This window comes from Lagenorhynchus albirostris, chromosome 1 (genome assembly GCF_949774975.1).
Source record: "Lagenorhynchus albirostris chromosome 1, mLagAlb1.1, whole genome shotgun sequence".
Taxonomy (NCBI): domain Eukaryota; kingdom Metazoa; phylum Chordata; class Mammalia; order Artiodactyla; family Delphinidae; genus Lagenorhynchus; species Lagenorhynchus albirostris.
Window position 1 is genome coordinate 128432989 of NC_083095.1, and position 18399 is coordinate 128451387.

The 18399-nt window shown below is 48.8% G+C and overlaps 2 long non-coding RNA genes across 3 annotated transcripts in view; both read right to left on the bottom strand.

Annotated features, from left to right (window-relative positions):
• Window positions 1–1421: 1421 nt before the first annotated feature.
• LOC132522708 (uncharacterized) lies at window positions 1422–10607 on the bottom strand. Of its 2 annotated transcripts, XR_009541306.1 has the most exons (4): window positions 10475–10607; window positions 8284–8557; window positions 7163–7284; window positions 1422–7038 (listed from the first exon to the last, which is right to left on the bottom strand). It is a non-coding gene; the product is annotated as an uncharacterized LOC132522708 (long non-coding RNA). The 2 variants fall into 2 exon arrangements; XR_009541307.1 differs by lacking the exons at window positions 8284–8557; window positions 10475–10607 and having other exon boundaries at window positions 1422–2634; window positions 3125–7038; window positions 7163–8269.
• A 994-nt stretch (window positions 10608–11601) lies between these two features.
• The window catches only part of LOC132522718 (uncharacterized), a 68176-nt gene continuing 61378 nt past the window's right edge, over window positions 11602–18399 (bottom strand). Inside the window, exons 5-6 of the long non-coding RNA XR_009541309.1 lie at window positions 13518–13557; window positions 11602–12570 (exon numbers count right to left, since the gene is read on the bottom strand). This is a non-coding gene — a long non-coding RNA (uncharacterized LOC132522718). The remainder of the gene's footprint in view (window positions 12571–13517; window positions 13558–18399) is intronic.

Genomic DNA, 18399 nt, shown 5'->3' on the forward strand with positions numbered 1-18399 from the left:
GAAAAACTGATCACGATGAAGGGAAACTGACATGTGAGAGCTTCTGCTGGTTCCTCCTCATGCTTTTGATTTACAGAAACGGGTCCCAGCCCAAGTAGAGGGTGGAGGGCCAAACACTGCTCTTCTTAATAAGGGAAAGGAATCCTGAACTTCTGGGGGCAGCCCAAGGGAGAGGAGTGGAAAGGGGAAGAGAACAAAAAGAGGGAGAGATGTGGGGAGGTCCCAAGGGAGTGAGAAACCTGGAACCCAGGGGCAGATGGAGGGCCTGGGGGAGGACAGGTGGGGGAGGAGTGGCCTCGGACCTTCAGAGCAGCCATGAGTGACATCCAAGTTGAAGTTCACTGTGCTATGTGGTGACACAAATACACACCCATGATCCACAATGGAACAGGCAACAGCCTAAAGTTGGATTGCTGTAGGGATTCCAGGTGGAAGGGACCTCACCACAGTTTTCCCATTATTCATGAAATGGGGACCTGCAGCAGTGTTATTTAAATAGCAAAAGCAGACCCCATACATGGGGGAGTTTGGGGACAGTCGAATGGCTCCCATACAGATTACAAAAGCAGAGAGAACAGTGGAGACAAACTGTATGAATGAGGTTGATGGCTTTTCATTCACAGGCAGAGCCTTATCCTCATCCAGCCGTGGTGGCTATTTTCATCTAATTTTATTCAGTATGTCTGCGGCACCATTCCTGTGGCCTGGCAACTGTCACAGTCGCTTTTGAATAGCAGCTGAAGCTTGTACATTGACAGTGCTCTCTGGCAGCACTGTTCTGAGCACTTCAAGTATCAACTTAATCCTTGCCACCTCCCAATGACATAGCTTACTATGCTTATCCCCATTGTGCAGATGAAGAAACTGAGGCACAGAGAGGTTAAGTTACCTACCACGATTACATAATAAGGGGCATAGTTGAGATTCCACCCTTGATGGTCTGGCTCCAGAGTCCCACTCTTAATCATTTCATTATACTGCTTCTCTGTAGCTCTCCAGCTCCAGCCGCTGCTGCCTCTCTCCTTTGCTACTAGATGGAGGGACTAACTACTTGGAGAATAACAGTGGAAAACCCACAGACGCTCATGATTCATAAAGATTTAAATTTGTCATCAATCCAAAGGATAATATCAGGATAAGTGAGTGGACGAACCAAGGAAAAAGGTTCCAGCTCAGTAGAAGGAAGACCTTGCTAGCATGCTGAGCCAACCAAATGAATGCAGTCTCAAGAAGTAGTAAGCTCCCCGTCATCAGAGGGATGCAGGTGAGACTTCCCAACAGCTTGACGTGGATGCACACTTAGCTACGGGAGCTGTTAAGTTTCTCTCCAACTTGAGATTCTATGACTCCAGGAAATTTTCCTGATCTAGAAGAAATCACTCAAAAGGGTCAGACACCAGGGATCACAAGAATCCACAGGCTTCGAGTTACCCAGGGTTTGTTTTATTGTCCATTCCTGAAATCTCCTTCCTCTCTCCTTGTCCACTTGGTTAACTCCTACTCATCCTTTAGGGCCCAACGTGAATGACACCGCCTCCAGGAAGCCTTCCCTCCTCATTCCATTCCTACTAGGCATAGGGATCACCCAGGCTCTCCCCACTCTCTGCTTCTCTCAATTACCACGTCTTTCTGATTATAGGTCAGTCTCCCCCTGTAGACAATGAGCACCCAAGGGCAGAAACCAACCCCTATTTATGTCTCTAAATCCACAGCTCTCAGCTTGGGGAACGTAGTCAGCAGGATCAAGCCAATTCAGCAACTATGTCTCTACTACCAGTCTATTCTATTCTACTCTGGTTATCTGTGTTTACAGACAAGCCGTCTCCCTAGCACCGCCTCACTTCCCCCTTGAACACCAAGCTCCACTTTCTCTCTCCTGCTATCTGACCTGTGCACATTCATGGATGGACAATGTCAGGGGCTCCCTCTTGGCTTAGTTCTCCCGGGTCCACATGAGGTGAGAGGTGGCCAGATTCCCAGCAGCAGAGCTCTTCAGCATCCCACAGCCGTGAGGGCTGGGAGCACCTTACTCATCTCATGCCTGTGGTGGGTGCTTGGACGCAGATTCCCCCTTAATGAAGGTCTTGCTGGGAGGGCTGTGGCAGGCAGGCTTCGGCAGTCAGAGGACAGCTGCACCAAGGTCACACCTCTTCCCCGGAGGACCATATCTGATGACTGATTGAAGTGGAGAAATGTGCATTAAAGAGTTATCATAAACACCTGTGGCTGCCCTCCTTCAAAGGCCTGCTGGCAAGGCTGGCCCTGGGCTGGCATCAGGGAACTTGGGTTTTGGAGGGTCCCCACCAATCCCTGATAAGAGTGGCTCCAAAAACAATATGCTTCATGCTGAACACCTGTCTTCCTCCTGCGAGTCAGGAATCGTGGTACGGGGCAGGCAGAGAGGCCTGTGCGGCCGGCCCTCCCCTCTCCTCCCGAGAAAAGCCCTGGGCACTGAGTCTCCCATGAGCCTGCCTGGTTGGCAACACGTCACACGTGTTGTCACAGTTTGCTGCTGGAGGAATTAGTGCATCCTGTGTGCCTCCACCCGGAGAGGGTTCTCGGAAGCTTGTGCCCGGTTTCCTCTGGACTTCCTCTGTATACTGTTCCGGGTTGGTTTTGCTTTGCGTCCTTTCGCTGTAATAAATCATTGCTGTGAGTACCACTGTATGCTGAGCCCTGGGAGTCCTCCCAGTGAGTCATCAAACGTGGGGACCTCCAGCACAGGGTGTAAAAGGCCATTTTGGTTTCAGAGCTCTGTGAGAGTTGGACACACTCTCCCTCTGCTGCTTCTATCCCTCTCCTTCCAAGGATGTTGATCCCCAGGGCATTTCTAATTAATATCCTGACTGCTAAACTCTGTCTCAGAGCTTGCTTCCCTGGGCACCCAATCTTCAACAGATACAAATGCAGCATTTCAGGGCCTACAAGTCAGCAGGAATTTTGTTGTGTGTTAATTTCATCATCCCAACAACCCTATCAGGTTTTTCCAGAGGAGGAAATGGGAGCTGAGAGACGGAAGTGACTTGTCCAAGGTCACACAGCCAGTGAGCATTAGAGCTGGGATGGATCCCGGTCAGGATGTTTCTGAAGTCTGTGGCCTCTCCTGAACTAGGCTGCCTTTCACCTGTGGCTCTGAAGGTCCAGGATTCTTCCAGGCTCAAGGACCAGTGAGCAAGCATTCTCCAGTAAGATATTCCAAGAGGCATCTGGGAACCAGATCTGGGCAGCCATGAGTGGGAGAGAATTCCAGTCCCAGGAAAGGGGGCAGAATGCTTTCTCTCTCCCTGAAGGACTCTGAGGAAAGGATGAGGAAACAGAACTCCTGAAAGAGGGATAACTGGAATGCTCACACCCACCTGCCCGCACACCTGCACCCTCTGGCCAGGATCTCAGACCTCCTGGGCCTCAGAGCCTAGCCCTGGAGTCTGTGCAGAGGACACGAGTCACACGGGGTCTCATCACCCATTGCAGCAGCCACGGGAACAGCCCAGAGAGTGACAGCGCTGAGAGGAACTTGGCTTCAGGCAGTAGAGAGGCTGCCACTCCGCAGAGGCAGCCAGGCCAGCTGTCGACTCCAGAGAAGATGGGGCTGCTGGGAGACGTGACAGACGGAGTCCCGGGGAGCTCGTGAACCCCATCTGTCCACGGCGGGTGGGGGAGAGCCGCCCCCCAAGTGAGACATGGGTTACAAAACCAACCCTTCTAAAGCCACACAGGGGCCCTGATGTCCAGCTCCGTTCCACAGAGGTCAGAGGCCCGAGGAGGTGTTTTGGGGTGCCCCAGGGTGCCACCCTCCTCCCTCTTCACAGAGAGCGGCTTCATCTCTGTGCCTCGCGCTCTGTGTTACCGACAGGCCTGCCAATGGCGGGGATTTCTCAGTCCCCCAGTGGAACAGCTCAAGGAGCCGGGAGCTGCCCCAGGTCTGAGAAAGCTTTCACCCCCAGGGTCTTCCCTGTGCCGGCCTCCTGCTTTCAGGCCTCCATCCCCATTTCACACTGAGTCAACGGGAACACCACACGTAGCCCCTTTCCCCTGTTCTACAAAATACATAAGTACATAAGCAAATAAACTTGCCCAGTTATTCAGATGCCCAATTGAATTTACTGAAGACCTTGGGGGAGTCCCACATCGCAGGCCTCACTGTCAGCAACTTAAAAAGCCCTCCTCCCTTTTCTGTCTCCTCCGATCCTGAAATTCACATGCAAATGTAAGGGACCCAGAAAAGCCAAGACTATCTTAAGAAAGAAGAAACAAAGTGAAGGACTTAACACAGCTGATTTCAAAACTTACAGGGTGAAGGAAATGGGGAGATATGAGTCAAAGGACAAACTTCCAGTTATAAGATGAACAAGTTCTGGGCATCTAATGTACAGTATAGTTAACAATACTGTATTGTATAATTGAAAGTTGCTGAAAGATTGGATCTCAAATGTTTCCACCACACACACACTCACAAAAAGGTGATGGAGGCGTTAACTAAGCCCTATTGTGGTAATCATTTATATATATATATACACGCATGTATCAAATCATCACGTTGTATAACTTAAACTTACACAAAGTTATATGTTGTGTATCAATAAAGCTGGAAACAATTATTTTAATTTTTAAGAAACTTATTACAAACCCACAGTAATCAGGACAGTTAGGTACCAGCATAAGGATAGACAAATAGATCAATGGAACAGAATTGAGAGTCCAAAAATAAACCCATACGTCTATGGCCAATTAATTTCAACAAGGAAGCCAAGATGCGTCGATGAAGAAAGAAAAGTCGTTTCCACACATGATGCTGGAATACCTGTATACCATATTAGAACCCTTACACGTTGTTGCCGGGGATCTAAAATGGTACAGCCCCTGTGGAAAAGAGTTTGGTACTTCCTCAAAATGTTAAATATAGAGTTATCACGTTTAATATTTCTTCATAAGTAGGAATGTTCTTGGGATAAATACCTGGGGATGTGACTGGGATGAAGCAGAAGTTGGAGGAAGAAGTAAAGCTGTGATGCTGGCCAGTGACAGGCCCTGGGCTGACCCTGTGGGAGCTCTGGAGCCGAAATGACCCATCAGAGTTGTCCTGCATTGGACCAAAATAACCGGTCCTTATATGCCCTCCTTGATCAGTCATCAGATGGGGCATCCCCTCCAGAAGGGCGTGACTGTGGGCGAGGCAGCCCTCCACAGCTAAGACAGCCCCCAAAGGTGGCCTGCCGACCACCTTCCCAGCAGCCGAGGCAAAGCCTTCGTTGATGGGGGTCTGGGTGGCATGTCTCCCTGCCCACCCTGCTGGGGGTGGAGGGATCCATTGCTGTGGAGCAGAAGCACCCAAAGCCCAGTGGAAGGGTGTGGGGTTTGGGAGGTGAGGGGGTCGGTGGCGGGGAAAGGTATAAGCAGTAAGGGAACAAAGACACGGCAATGACAGATGCCCGGAGACCTGCCCTGTGGAGGTGGTGCTGGGACACAGGGATGGGAGGCAAGCTGCTAACCGTCTCTGGGAGGCCTAAGGGGCCTCTGCTGTGAGCGGGTCAGCTGGTGCAGGGTTGGCACCTAAAAAAGGCTGGTGGAAGCTCTGCTGCGGGCTGGAGCCTCTTTGGTCACGGCGTTGTGCACTCAGTGATCCCCAGTGCCGCAGTGAGGCTGCCAGGTGTGCTGGTTGGGAGTGCGTGGCGGGGAGAGGGGAGTGGGTCCTGCCTCTTTGGATGGAGTTGGTTAATCCATTCAGGGATGCCCTGAGCTATTTCCTGAGTAAATAACTCTCGGGCAGTTATGTACCTAAAAGCAGACCAAGTACGGGAGAGAACACAGTTTCAGAGGCGCTGCAGTAGCACGTCTCCCAGGAAAGGCTGGCAAAGCAAGGAGAAGCCCAGAGCACCGCAGGTGGGAAATGAACACTTGGGCTGCAGCCCAGGTGGTGCCAGTGATTAGCTGTGTGACTTGGGGCAAGTTCCCTGACTTATTTGGCTTTAGTCCTCCCCACGGTTAAATGAGAAGGAACCTAGATAGCCTCTCAGGGGCATCCAGCGCTCATCCACAGGACTCATCAGGAGTCCTGCTGAGGAACCAGCAGGAAACCAATCGGGAAGGTTCTAAGGCTCGTGCTCCCCTCCACCCAAAGGCCCCAAAGGGCAATCCAGGGCTGCCCAGGGTGCTCACCACGTCTGGGCCCTCACACGCCGCTGTGCCCACCCTCTCGGGCTCTAGCTGCAAATCGGTTCACATGAGGAACACGAGCCGCCCAAATCACTCATAGGATGGCTCGAGCAAAAGCAATTAAATGCTTTCTTAATTGCAGGATGGCAAGAGGTTAATGAGTTACTATAAAAACCAGTCCCTGCCATCTGGTGGCTGTCACCAAAGCCCACATGCAGGGAGGCGATCCCAATTTGTAAGACAGGACGACGGGATCACTCCAAGTCAGGAGAAGGGGTGGAACCTCGGGTGCCAAGGCTGGGGGCCCTAAGCAGCAGAGCCCAATGCGGCCCAGCCGGCCTCCAGACGTCCCAGGGCTGCACAGAGCTTCAAAACCAGGCTGGAGGGAAATCAGACAGGGAGCCAAAATCACTCATCAGCTCCAACACTGGTTTTCTCTGGGATTCGGCTCTAGCGAGGGACGGCCGACAGCCACTTGCTCAGCGCTAGCCAGGAGGAGAGGAGAGAAAAGCGACAGCTGAGAGAGAAGCCAGCCAAGGCGGAGGGAGGGACAGACAGAGAGGCAGGGATGCAGACCCTGCAAAGACAAAGAGATGCAAACCAGCCTGGACAGACGGAGAGACAAAAGAGAAAGGATGAGCGCTGAGATGCCAGGAGGTGGAAAATGACAGTGACACAGAGAGGCCGTGAATGTGAGAAGTGGATGAAAGGGCAGGTAATTTTCTAGAATCAGAGATAGGAAAGAACCTTTGAGGGTTTTGCTTTGTTCTGGGCAGACGTGTTCTCTCCAATATTCTGCAGCTCCCAGGAGTCAAGGAGAATGGCCCTTCTCCCTTGGAGGATGTGAAGAGGAGGCATTCAGGGGGATCAGCCTCCACTCTGCCCCTGACTAAAACACACACACACTTTTATATATGTGCACATGCACACACACACACACACACACACACACACACACACACACACACACACACTGATACACACCATCCCAGGCACAGCCAGTTCTCACTGGTCAGGAGCCACTTCTCCCCGTGTTGAGGAGGCCACGGGTCTCAGGCTGTCTCTCCTCTTAGCTCTGGTCCCAGAGGTTCCACTTGCAGCCCCAAGCCTGGCGGAAGCAGGTCTGGTTTTCTGGTATAAAGAAGAAGGAAGCCAGAGGGTCTACGTATCCCAAAGGCTGCAAAGCCTGTGATTTCCATGAGGCTAAACTCACTGCTGGCCCTCTCTGCCATCTTCTAGAAGTTGGCTGAGAAATAGAGAGATCACCCCTCACCTGTTCTTCTAGGGTCAGACTATTCTTCCAGGATGAGACCTTGAGACACTCACTTCCCAGGATTTTAGAAGTTTCCCCTCCCAGAGCAGGTTCTAACTGGCCACAGTAACAATATAGCAACCTGCTTGCAGTGAGAGGGTGGGACTCTCTCACTGAGAGTGAGTGGGATGTCACCCACTCCACCATCACTGCCCCCCGCCTTTGAGGACCACGGCAGCTTGCTCCTGAAGGCCAAGGCCTCAGCTTGAAACAAATCCCATGGCCCAAAGCAAAAACAAACAAATAGGGATCTGCAGCTGGAAGATTCCAGTATCTCCATTTTTCACAGTATCTTTTGTCCTTGATTTTCCCTTCTCCTCTCTCCCACTCCAGAAGACTCTGTACCCGATGAACTAGAGACACAAGGAAGGTCTCGCTAATCCATCCATCTTACTAGAGGTTAGAGATTGCCCTAACATCTCTAGGGGAATTTAGGGAAGGGATTGTTGGTGTTCCAGGGTAAAATTAGAGTTTGAAATTCCTTGTCTACACGTGGGATCCAACCAGCACAAGAGATGACCATAATTGTCTCTTTTATTTCCAGCAATAAACCAGAATCCTAAAGCTGTCTCTAGCTGACCCCACCTAGCCAGCTGGTGGGTCCTTTGAGGACTCAAGTCACCCCCCTAAGTCTCCCAGCAGAGGTCTGCCAGGTCTATGAATCGGGTCTCCCTGATTCTGGTCTGGGCAGCAACCTGGGTCCACCAGCTGTACAGCCGCAGTGCCACTGGGTGACACCCAGGAGCCAGCAGGGCGTCAGCAGTAGTTCTGGGGAGTGATTTTTCTTTTTTTTTTTTTGTGGTACGCGGGCCTCTCACCGCTGCGGCCTCTCCCGTTGCGGAGCACAGGCTCCGGACGCGCAGGCTCAGCGGCCATGGCTCACGGGCCTAGCCGCTCTGCGGCATGTGGGATCTTTCCGGACCGGGGCACGAACCCGTGTCCCCTGCATCGGCAGGCGGACTCTCAACCACTGCACCACCAGGGAAGCCCTGGGGAGTGATTTTGCTTGTGGTTCTTCCTTTTGTCCCTGTGCCTTTAGAAGGTCTGAGTGTTCTTCTTCCTCGGGATTCTGTGAGCCACTCAATTGCTTTCCTGTTTCCAAAGAAAAAGAGTGGTCAGGCACACACACGAGAGAGACAGAGACACAAAGACAGTGACACAGAGACAAAGAGACAGAAAGAAACAAAGGATGAAAATAATCCTTGGAACTGTCATTAAACCATAGGCACTGGTCTCTGTCCCTCTTCTGCTCCCTCTGGACTGAGCTTTCTGTCCTCAGCCACGCTCCTGGAGGCCCCATGAGTTCAGAGCCCAGTTTTGTCCCGTGGCTTCAAACCTTACCCCTCAGGCTGGAACAAATACCCAGTCCCTGCTCATTATCAAGCCACCCTCCTTCTACCCGCTGCCCACACCTCCTCTGACACAGAGAAACGTACACACACGTGTACACACCCCACACCCACCTCACACACAACTACTCTGGCTCGTGTTCCACTCTGCATTTTCCAAAAGGCATTGCTAGAAGGGGACGCATTCCATCCTCCAGCTCCTGGTCTGTTTGTGTTCAGCCCCCCTCAGGACTGCAGGGCCTTGGGCAGGGGAACCGGGAGGGAGCAGAGGGGGTCAGCATACAGAGTCTGAGCTGTTACGTGGAGACCAATCAAATGCAGCTCACGTCTACTCCATGATTTTAAACGATGGGAAATCAGCACTCCAAACATTGGACCCAAAGGTTTTTCTTTCACTTGCTACTCTGGAGGGGTAATTTTCATCCAGGTGTGGCATGTGCACAGCCAGGAAGCTCCTGCCAAGTCATCAGATGCCTCTGAATTCCTCTTGAGCCAACACCTAACTTTCTTCTTCTGGGCAAGCTGGGGCTCCTTTGTGAAGAAGGGTAATTCAATGTCACTTTGAATGAATGAATGAATCAGAGGAAAGAGCTCCCGTTAGAGGACTGACGGTGAATGTTTCAGGGAATTTTAGAAAGCTCAGCCCTGTGAGAAAACCAACCACCAGAGGATACTCTAAAACAAAATACAAGCAAATACAAGGTTGAGGGAACATTCTGTGCGCACTCAGAATGTCAGGGAGCTCAGAGGAAAGGACAGATTGCTGTTGGAAGGTGACATCGAGATGTGTGTGTTTCCCCCAGGGCCGACTGCTGCGGTAACTTGCTCTGGGTAGCGGCCACTCCCTCCCTTACGACACCGTCCCAGTCAGCCGATCACAACTGCCCGGTCCATCTTAAAGCCTGTCGGCTATCCAGCACTGGCTGCTATGGACGTGACTCACTCCCTGAGATTCTCTGGGGCAGCAGTTGAGAACTTGGGCCCTGGAGGGAAAAGCCTTGCGGTTTGAATCCTGCTTGCCTTCTCTGGGCTCCCTGTTTAAAATGGGCTCCAGTTTAAAATGGGAACAACAATAACTCTAACAGTGTTCTTGCGAGGATTAGATAAATTGATCCATATGAAGGTGTATTAGTCCGGGTTCAGCCGAAGAAATAAAACCAGTAGGAGATAGATATACACTAAGCGGTTTGTTGCAAGGAATTGGCTTATGTGATTGTGGAGCTGGCTGGGTGAGTCTGAAATCCACTTGGAGGCCGTCAGGAAGGGCCGGCTGGAACTGAGACACCGGCTGAAGCTGCAGGCCCCAGGTGGAATTTCTTCTCCTTCAGGGAAACCTCAGCTCCGCTCTTAAGACCTTTGAACTGATTGAATCAGGCCCACCCAGCTTGCCTAGGATCATCCCCTTTACTTAAAGTCGCTGGTTTGGGGCTTTAATGACATCTACCTTCACAGCAACACCTAAGTTAGCATTTGGTTGAATAACTGGAAACTCAGACCTAGGCAGAGTGACATATAAAACTGCCCATCACAGAAGGGTGAGCGCCGTGGCTGGCTCCTGGTAACCCATCACTCAAGAACATTCAGCTATTATTTTTTTAGGGTTCAAAAGCATCTACTATGAAGTTGACATGATGAGTCAAGCTTCCCCCCTCCATCTTACCTGACCCATAGCTTTCTCTTCCTCACTTCCAAATCTTCTTCCAAAGAAGGCTGAAGACTCACCCCAAGGAGTCAAAAGGAAGGTGACCCTCTTTTATCCATCCTCTCGGCAAACACTGCCTGGGCAAACACTGCTCTGTACCAGCTTAGGCCCAGGAGCTGTACGTGCAGATGCAGGTACGAGTTAGTCCCTGCCCACCTGAAGGCCTGGACGCAGCGACCCACCCTCCGTGGTTCCTCTTCTCTGGTCGCGCACGCCCTGCCCGGCCTGTAGACCTCCTCTACAGCTGTCCTCCATCAGCACCTGACTAAAGGGGAAGACAGCAAGTCCAAACTCTGAACTATGCACCCACCCAGAGGGGCACTTTTCCTAAATCACCCAAAGGAGCCAAGAAGCTAGAGCATTTAACCACAGACATCAACAGAAGGGAGATGCTCCCCAGGGAGTCACACGCTGTTTAACACAGGACACCCCAGTTCCCCGTCACAGGGCACACACGTGATGCAGTGAAGAGCATGTCTCAGCCCCTCAGAGTATTTCCACTCCTATTCTGGTCTGCAGGCCCTTCTAAGCACCCACCTTGGTGGCCTCTGCCCTCTATTGATCATTTCCAGTTCCCCGCACCCTACCTCCTCCAATTCCCAGAGAGACCATGCTCTGTCCAGTGGCCACTGTAATCCCACTCCTTCATCCCAGGCCAAAGCTGCCCTGCTCCATGGCATGGTGACGGTGCCCACTAACCTAGGACAAACGTGTCCCAGGGCCATGGTTCTCCTGCCAGTCTACACTTGTCCAGTTCTCATCCGCCCTTGCAGAACCCATGATGGCCCAGAGAGCTCCCCCCACCCTTTCCAGGAGCTCAACTTTCTAGTTACATGAGCTTGGCAGAGTTAATTAACCTCTCTGAGCTTGAATTCCTCCTCTAAAAAATAGATATGATCATAAAACCCATTTCAAGGAGTTGTCATGAGAAGCAAGTGAAATAACATATGTGAAGTACCTGACACGTGGAACCCTGTCCATCTCCCGAATGCCCAGCCTCCCTGGCCAGCTCTTGCTGCCCACCCTCCCTCCAAGCTTACATGATAAGGAACGGGTACATGAAGCCCACACTTAACCCACCTGATGTCATGGCATCCTAGCTCCGGCTCACCAGTCTCCAGGATACCACAGCATGGGGAGAAAGAGTATGTTTGCCTCCACATCTGCTGGGGAAGGCCTCCTACCCACAAGTGGAACCTGCAATAACATGAAGGGTTTGAACCGTCAGAGTTGTGATCAAAGGGAGACTGGGGAGTTTATGACAAGGAACTCGTTTCATGAAAGAATGAGAAGCAGATATAGCCTTTCCCCTTCCCCCCAACCTGTCCAGGACCCCAACAATATGGGCGGCAGTGCAGAGGACCCCAGCCTGTACTGAACCCCAGCACAGAGGAAGAACTCTGTCACCTGTCACACACTGTATCAATGTTAGTCCGTATATTATAACTTAATTCCTCCCAGCTCCTGGGAAATGCAGCGCCTGGGGTGGACTGGGCTGGTTCTCTCCACCTGGCCTTGGAGAAACCTGCCTCTCCTCTAGAACAGGGGCATACCGGCCAAGGAACTTCCACAGGTGGGACCCTCAGGACCCCATCCCTCCTGCTGCAAGACCGACCAGGGGATCTAATGGCGGGCAGGTTTTGAAATCTCAGCCTTATGGAGACTTGGGGCTGGGTAATTCTTGGTCTATAGTATGTTTAGCAGCCTTCCTTGCCCACTCCTCCCTGGATTCCAGTAGCACCCACTCCCCAGTGGTAAGAACTACAAGTGTCTCCAGACATTGCCAGATGTCCTCAGGAAGCAAAATCACCCCAGACAGAACCACAGAGCCCAAGCCTGCTGTGCCCTGGGCGCCCTTTTGAGTCAAGCAGCTGGAGGGCTTGTGACCCTGTGACTCTGGCCACCAGCAAATGGACAGGATCTCCATCCTGGACCAGCTCCTGTGACATCACTTGGTTGGGTCAGGGCTCTTCAACTGCATGGTGACTCCCCACCCCTGACCAGGCTTGCTCTGGGTTTGGGGGATTGGAGTAGGATGTCATGGAAACAGGATGCTGGGAAGAAAACAAAGAGAGAAATAAATGCAGCATGGACCACAGAGCAGGAGGTCCCAGCTTCCTGGAACCCACTAGATGACCAGTTCACTCTCTCAGCTCTATAATTCCACCTTTTCTACGACGATGACATACTACCTTTTAAATCATTTTTAAAGACTTTATTTAAAGTAATTTATCTACTGCTAAATAATAACTATCAAAAGCTGTATTTCCCAAACTGGGATTTTTCATTACTGGTGTGAACAGGATATGTTATTTTTCAAGGATGTATTTTTGTTACCAGACTGGGCCATTTTTATTTCATGCAAGTCAAGTGGGCATGGGTAATAAAATAAAAATAAAAACAGAAGGGAGCTAGTTTTATTTTTTTTAATCCCACCGTTTTTTCGGAAGAAAATAAATCTGCCCCTTCAATCACTCCCACCAAATTAAACTTTCCATAATTATTGTAATGCAACATACATATAAATAGTACATATTATATATATAGTCACATGTATTTTCACCAAAATGTAGTTATGCTATATTTTTCTGCAACTTGCTTTATCACTTAACACAACTTTTATCAGTGACCCCTCCTTCCTGGTTGGTGTCTCAGGAACCTCATTGCCCGGTTCAAATACCAGCTCTGACTTTTCACAGCTGTGTGATCTTGTGGAGGTTAATAACCTCTCCGTGCCTCTTCTGCAACGTGTGGATGATGACAACATCATCTACTTTATGAAGCCCTGAGTGAGTTAAACAAGGTCATGATGGGAAGCACTCAGAACAGTGCCTAGCAAATACTCAGAAAAATGTCACCTCCTGCTACACGGATCTACCTTCTTGTTAAGAGTTGAGGAGGATTCCACTACACAGATATACCATGCTCTGCCGTGGAAATTTAAATTCGTACAAATGTTTGCTCTTGTAAGCCATGGTACAATGAATGCCCTTGTACTTACATCTTTACTCATTCATGCCATGGTTTGGGAGGATAAATTCCTAGAGGAGAGATGGGGGGGTTATTCAGTAAGCGCATTTTAAGTTTATATATCTATTGAGATATTACCTTCAAAAAGGTTGTGAGGATTTTCATTCCTACCAACAGCGTGTGCGAGCTCGTTTCTTCACTCTCAGCAGTTCTGAAGGCTATCAATCTTTTTAATTGGGTAGGCAAAAATGAAAACAATGCCACAATGTTGTTTGCATCCATATTTCTTTAATTATTAGTGAGATCAAACAATGTTTTTTCTTCCAGTTTTAGATATCAAATAATTAAAAATTTTTTCTTCTTTTAAACAATTTCTCATTCTAACTCCTCTTGCTATTTTAAGATGTTGGGGGTAAGAGTTTATTAATTAATTAATTAATTTTTGCTGTGTTGGGTCTTCGTTTCTGTGCGAGGGCTTTCTCTAGTTACGGCAAGCGGGGGCCGCTCTTCATCGCGGTGCGCGGGCCTCTCACTATCGCGGCCTCTCTTGTTGCGGAGCACAGACTCCAGACTCGCAGGCTCAGTAGTTGTGGCTCACGGGCCTAGTTGCTCCGTGGCATGTGGGATCCTCCCAGACCAGGGCTCGAACCCGTGTCCCCTGCATTAGCAGGCAGATTCTCAACCACTGCGCCACCAGGGAAGCCCTAAAATTTTTTTCTTCTTGAATGGACCATCTGTATAGTGTGTGTGTGTATGTGTGAGTCGTGCATTTGTCCATTTATGTTGCTTCTGATTGATTTGGAGGAACACTTGCTATAGTATGGATATTTACAGTTTTCCTGCTAGAATGTATAGCAAATAGTTTCTCCCAGGCTGTCATTTATGTATTTATGTTTTATTTATGGTGCCTTTCACGGTACAGTTTTGTTTTGCTTTTTTAAATTTTTAGGTGGTCCAATATGCCAAATTTTTCTTTGTTGACTTCTGGATTTGGTGCCAGACTTAGAAAGGCCTTCCCCACCCCAAGATATAGAGATATAAGGATCGAGACTGAGATATATGACATATGCCCTCTACCTGGACTTGTAAGACTATATATGTGAGATTATCTGTAAAACTATATTAGAAAAGGATGACAACTCAGATTATAGGTAAAACGAAACAATCTTACATATACATAGTCCTATATTGCCTTTTAATTTGTTAGTACTGTATATTTAATGCACAAATCTTTAATCCATCTAGAATTTTTTACTGTAGTATGACGTAGGTACCTAATTCTTTCCTCTTGCAAATGACTAGTGATTTGTGCCATGGTTCAAAGTGTCTTTGCCCTCCAAATGGCTCACCAGAAGGACTAAGGGTCTCTGAACCTGAGTCAGACTGGCCTGGAAGAAAAGGGGCTGGGAAAGGAGTGGTCTTCCCTCCCCTCTGCCTGTCCTCCCTCTACATATATCACCTCCTTCAGCAACAGCAGGTGTCACTGAGGCTCTTGCACTCAGAGAGCAGGGCCACGCAGGCGGGCTGCCAAGGGGGCCATGAACACTCCATCACTGAACACAGCATTAAGGGAATTATCAGAGCCTGAGCTATGGTTACCCCGGGACCCTAGTAACTTATGTGCCCAGAGAAATCATTTTCCTGGATGTTGCATTTTAGGCAGCAAGGAGGCTCGGGTGACCCTTATATCATCTGTTCCCAGGTTTCTGTGAATTTACACAGGCTGGCTCCCCACAGTAGAAAGAAATCTGATTACTGGTGGAATAACTTACAGGTAAGGGAACGTCCAGTGTGTGCCCACCCTGGCTGTAAATCCTCAGAGCTAGATTCCAAGGAAAGTGAACTGGTGCTCAGACCAGGACGCCTCGCAGGGCAGGCATCATTCCTAACCTGGGTGTGGGCAGGAGAGCAGGTGGGCTTTAGAAGAACGGCGGGTTATCAGGGCCCAGAAAATGGAAGGAACATTAAAATGCCTGGGCTCTTCCTTCTACTAACCACCAGGATGACTTTAGCCTCTTGTTTAACGTCTTTCTTCAGTTTCACTGTCCAAAAACATGGGTTAACATGGATTAAGCCACATCCAAGGGACCGTGCTATGAGTTTTAAGCACAAGCCTCCAGTTTTCACAACAAGGCTGAAAAGTGAGAATGAGTATTCCCACCTTACACATGTTGAAACAAGATCAGAGAGGTTCAGGAAATTTGCCCTTCTGGAGTTACCTCTCCAGAAGGTGGCAGAGCTAAAACTGAACCCCCTGGCCAGGCCCGCAGCTTGAGTGCCTCCCCAGCATCCATGTTCCCAGCTCAGAAGACACCGGAGGGTGTGCATAGAGAAAGCTTTTCCAGGCCTCCCACAGAGGCCATCTGGGGAGGGTCCTGGGGCTCTTCCCTCCCTTGGCTTTGGTGTGACCTTGGTCCTGGAGACACACGCACACTGAGTCAGCTGTGGCCTGGTCCACACAGCTTCTGGGCACTCACTGCACACCAGAGCCCAGGTCCTTCTAGGGCTGTGTGTAAAGAAAGGAGGAAGCAGGCCTGCACGAACCTGAGGGCTACACATCACGTGTGTACGTGGGCAAAAGTTAAAGCACAAGCCAAATGTTACATCGGATATGATGCTCTATGCTCTCTCTACCTCAACAAAAATATCCTCATCATAACAAGACATAAAAAGTTAATGAAGTTGTGGCTTCTGTATGACTGAAAGTCTTCCATCGAAGACAAATGAACTTAATTATCACTGTGTGCATCTGGCTGTTCCATTAATGGGCTGGTGATATTTGGATAAGTATTAAAATAAGGAGAGCCACAGCTCATGTATTATTTTATATTTATTTCTTTTATTTTTTGCCTTCACTTCAGCAAAATCTCCAAGTATGTTCATTTTCACAAAACATTATTCCATTGACAATAATCATCTAATAATTACAAAATAAAATGTATATACAAAGGGAATAACTGTGAATGTACTTTCATTTTAAAATACCTTAAAATATATGTAAAAATTGGAAAAATTATAATTCAATATGAGTTTAGTAAAAATTATTTCTCTTCTAAAATATTTTAAATTGCTACCAAAGTTAAAAGGCAAAATATAAATCATAATTAATGAATACAAACTATTTTAACCAAAGGTACTCAAAGAAAGCTGAAACTTTTTAATTTCTTGAAAATTTAGATATTAAATATTTTTATAAAAATAGAACAATTTGCAATTCTATGATTCAGGGTCCAGCTAGTTATCAGTGTAAGGACCTAATGTCACGCTTCACACATACGACGTCTGGAACTGCATATATATACAAATCTAAGAGTCATATGAATTGCTTACTGTAGTAAAATATGCTTCAGTATCCATGCGCAAGTGCCGTGAACACTGTGTTCATTCTTATCTCCAGAACCAGGAATTGGAACATGAAGAGAAACAAGAAAATGAATGTCTGGCATGCCGAGAAACAATAATTTTCTATACAAGAATCTACTGCATTCAAGCTGAGAGGAAGGATGTGACAAGTTAATTAATTGGCCTTTCTCTTACCCAAGCACTTCTCCTGTTCAGATTCTCCGGCTCTCTGAGGTGGTACCTGCCTCTGACATTGCTGGAAGTGTATGGCATACCACCTTCATGGGATTTGATGAGTTTTCCAGGACATAAGGCAAGAGATGTGCAGAAGGGTTTCCCGTGGGCCTGAATGGTGATAGTTTTAAGGGCTGGTCTTTTAGGGTTACAGATTGCTGGGCCAGCCCTGAGCTCCAGATCCCAAGTATCAGAGGTGTGTGTGTATGTGTGTGTGTGAGAGAGAGACAGAGAGAGAGAGAGAGAGAGAGAGAGAGAGACAGAAAGAAAGAGAGATTCAGTGCCCTCCAAGTATAAAGCCCAGAGCCAAGGCCCCTCTATTCGGGTTTCAGGGTGGTGCAGGAAAAAAAAGAGGAGTCTCAGGATCCCAAAGACCGATCTCAGGAAGACTCACAGGACTCAACACATAGTCATATTCATGGCTATGATTTATACCTGCAAAAAGATACAATGAAAAATCATCAAAGACAAAGGGGCATGGGGCAGCATCCAGATGCAAAGCAGGCCCAGCTTAAGAGTCTTGCCCCAGTGAAGTCACACAGGACACACCTCACTCCCCAGCAATGAGCTGTCCTGACACACGTGAAATGCTGTTTCCTAGGGAAGCTCATCAGAGACTCAGTGCCCATGATTCTTATTGGAGGAAGGAGGGAGGGAGTGCTGGCCACATAGGCACGTCTGTCTGCCATGTACCAAAATTCTGACTCCCGGGAGGAAGGCAGGCGTTCAGCATGAATCATACTGTTTGGACAGTTTAGGCAGAGTGAGCCACTCTTCCCAGGGAATGGGGAGAACCCTTCCCTAACCCAAGTTCCCCATTGCCAGCCAAGGGACAACTTTGCGAGCAGGCCTTCTAAGGAGAGCAGCCTCGGGCAGCTATAACTCTTTTCTCCACAGGAAGTAATTGAGGTGTGAAAGGTGGAGGAAAGGGAATCCTTTTCATTTGACCCACCCTTAAATTCCACTTAACGTGAAAGCTGGGACTGGCCTGAGCAGAGTGAGAGCTGGTGACACTGGCCTGAGCAGAGTGAGAGCTACCTCACAAGGTTAATCCAAGTAGCCACATGCAGTCTGAATGTGCTCATTTTCACTTGAAACAACACCCCCTTGCATACACACACCATAATTGATTATCCAGTCTCCTAGAAGATACTGACAGTATGACAGCATTTTTAAAAAGCTCATATTCAAGCATATCTAAATAACATACTGTTCAGGAAATTCATAGGTGGTTAAACTATTTTTAAATGTAAAGGAATTCAAGACAATTTTTCCCCGAGGAGGGGAGGGGAGGGAGGCAGGGATGGGAATCAGAGAGGAAGGTACACTCATTAGTA